Here is a 3386-nt window from a genome sequence, read left to right as displayed (position 1 = left end):
GCTGTTCTATCTTACATTTGTGAGATTTATGGTCAATTGTCTATCATGCCTTTTGATATTACTTGTTTGTCATTTGTTTTCAGTTTCACAAATTGCTGGTAAAGCATTGTAAAGTTTATGAAGAAGGGTGAAGTAAACAACCAACAATTCTACATCCACGTCTCGTCTTTCAATGCCTAATACAAGTTCTGTTTAGCTATCTGTTACTCCGTGGAGCCACACACGGAGGAGACAGAATAGTCCCCATACCACCCCTGTGATCTGTGTAGTGATTTATAGGCTAATGTTAATTCAACTCCAGTGTTAATGTTGTCGACTAATATATTATGGAGGGGCTAGTGGAGAAGAGATCCAGGAGAAATAAGACTTCAAAGAAAATAAAAAAGTAATTTTATGCGTGGCTGCTCGTGCGTGTCACGATGCATTGTGAGCTTGTAGATCAGTTATATTTGGCCAAGTATAAATCAGGCATTAGGACGCCATCAAGGCCTGCATGCCAACATAAACTTTATTCGACTAAATCAACTGTAGATTTAGATATCTGTTGTTGCAGTTGCCAAAGAAATAAATAATATGTTACATGTAAGTATAATTTTATATATAAGGATGCTGATTTATATCTTTTACTCTCAATTCATTTGTATTCATTTCACATCAATGGAAAGTCAAATTCAACATCCTGCCCGAAACAATATTAACCATCAGAGGCGTTCAATGTTGTTGAATCTGCCTGATCAGTGGTCACACACAGTCAAACTGTTACAAGGCACTCTCATATTTTCTTAATCGTATTGATGGCTCCTCCTACAGCACTGCCTACTGCCACTCCTGCTGCTCCACCTACTGGTCCCCCCGCCACACAACCTGCTATTCCCCCCACCGCGGGAGCCACTTTCTCCATGGTTGTATTGGCGCGGTAGTAGGCTTTTTTAGCCCCTTCGTGATCTCCGCAAAGGTCTTTACCCAAGCCTATGCCGTGGCCGACGCCTGGGATGCCTTCGAAGAACTCCGACATGATGTCTCCACCTTCTGGTCTGCTCGACAAGCTGCAAAGCACAGATGAAGATGATGAGGATGTGTGACTATGTATACTACTAATTATAATAATGCATTTTTATTTATAAAGCACTTTACATTCTTTCAAATCTGAGAGTGCTACAATTAACACCTTCACAGGTGTTACCGATAGCCTATAATGCTAATGAAGGCTCTGTTCCATTCTGGTCAAACAGAGTCAGTGTGTGCTGATATTGTGCATGTTGGCTCACTGGACACACTCTGCTACACACAGGCTGTGGCTACACTAGGCAGGCGTGAAGCGTCAGAAGTCCGTCGCGTCAGGTCTCACTTTAAATCCTTCCGGGGCTTTGGGCGGTTCCTAGAGGAGACGCACACGGAAGCCTATTTAAACGCCTGTAGTCCTCTATTTCTTCGTTAGCGAAGTGGGCGTGAGAGGGACGTTTGAGTGACAAGATGTTGACACAGACAAAGGCGCATTCTAGTGTAGGCTGTATGGTGCTGTGTTGCTACTTGGCTATGGACTTATGACTGTCTAGTCGACTGGTTAACATACGTGCCTTTGGAACGGGGGACCCGGGTACGCCTCCCGGCCGAGGAGTTTTAAAACTAGTTTTGTTTTCGCCGACGACTTGCGGACGGACAACTTACATCTGACGCTCTCCTCCGCGCGGCGTCAGATGTAAGCTGCCGACAAGCGTGTGTCACCCGGCGGTGAGAAGGAGAAGGAGATTTTTGATTGATTGATTTAAATATTTATTAACAGTTTGCAGAATTACAATACATTTCAAGCACAAACTCAATACAAAGACTGTTAACTGTGAGTGGACGAACCAATTAAGCATTACACTTGTTTACAACAGGGTCCACATTGTTCAATTCATCAAAACATTAAAGACGTACAAATAGACACTTCTATATAGTTAAAGAACAGAACAGGAATTCATCATAAAACAGTGTTCCCTGACCGGGAATCGAACCCGGGCCGCGGCGGTGAGAGCGCCGCACCCTAACCACTAGACCACCACGGAGATGGATAATGGTGATGAGAAGGGCAGCACATGATGAAGAGAACGGGCTATTTTATAAAGTATAAAAAAAAGTTATTTTCAATGTCATGGATCAGGGTTACAGTAGTAAATGACAATGTAATTCAGCCAGGGGTGCCATGGATGAAAAGATTACAGGGGTGATCTGAAGCAAACATGAGAACCAATGCTTTACTTTATTTCTTCAGACGATTTTTCAATGTTTTGTTAATAATTTGGACATAATGTTACTTCGAGCAGTTCGAGCTGCCCACTGCCCAGATGTCTTCCTGTATCCCTTGACATGGCTTCACAATTCCCTCCCAGGGGGCGTTTGACAGCGTGAAAGAAGACAACTACAAGTATAACTCCTCCCAGTGGACGGGCTGCAGGCTGCATCTGTTCCATTGGCTAGTGCCTATCACTGCCGGGTGACGCGCTTCATTTTCACGCTTGTGCGCGGCTTCCATTTGAGTCTGTCCGTCGCGTCCATTTGAGACTGTCCGTAGCGTCCGTCGGACGCGGAGGTGGAGCTTATTTTCCATCCACCAGCTGTCTAAAAAACCCACGAAGAAGAAAACTTGCGCTTCAAGTTCACGCCTGCTGACGGCTAGATGTGCTCACAGGGACAGTGGGACTCAGGGGCGCAATAGACGCAGGGACGCAGGGGACGAATCCCCTGCCAGCGTCACATTGGTCCCCCCCAGATGAGTTAGGGGGTCCCCCCTGGCTGGGGGGGTCCCCCCCTGTATCCCCCCTGGCTCCAAAGTTATCTTAGGAGTAATACTTTTGAAATCCTGCGTTCATAAACGCGATATATTTTGAAGCATATATTTGATCCACCCCTGTTTAAATCCCAAAATGGTTTGGCCCGTTCTACTGTTTTCGGAAGTTGGGAGTTGTTACACCGCAATCAGTGACCCAATGTGCTTTGCACTCTGTAATGATTCTAATAATACAGGAACAGGATTCAATAGGTCAGCACTTTTGGTGTCACGCACCACTTTGGTCAGACGATCAGTAGATGAATGGATTTACTTTATCCTTTTCATGTCAAGGACCCCCAAATGGACACGTATTAGCCTGCGGACCCCCCCCATTTGAAGAGAAGAGAAGGACCACCATAAGAGAAGATTTATACAGCTCGGACGGACCCTATTGTAATGCCATGTCTAGCGGTGGGAGTGGGACTCCAATTGATAATCAATGTTAATTTAAAAAACTGAGAGCGTCCACATGACATGCCACAAACTATCATGTAGTTGTACCTCTGGGGGTCCCCGGACCCCACTTTGGGAATTATATTATTATTTTGGGGGATTTGGGGAAAGGAGGAGATCG

The 3386-nt window shown here is 45.1% G+C and overlaps 1 long non-coding RNA gene across 1 annotated transcript in view; it reads right to left on the bottom strand.

Annotated features, from left to right (window-relative positions):
• Positions 1-753: 753 nt before the first annotated feature.
• The window catches only part of LOC310879131, a 4580-nt gene continuing 1947 nt past the window's right edge, over positions 754-3386 (bottom strand). The window contains exon 3 of the long non-coding RNA XR_014570945.1: positions 754-1046. This is a non-coding gene — a long non-coding RNA (uncharacterized lncRNA). The remainder of the gene's footprint in view (positions 1047-3386) is intronic.

This window comes from Protomyctophum parallelum (genome assembly GCF_964188405.1).
Source record: "Protomyctophum parallelum genome assembly, chromosome: 21".
NCBI lineage: Eukaryota > Metazoa > Chordata > Actinopteri > Myctophiformes > Myctophidae > Protomyctophum > Protomyctophum parallelum.
The sequence above is the reverse complement of the archived record's forward strand: the minus strand, read 5'-3'. Positions and strand labels throughout refer to the sequence as shown.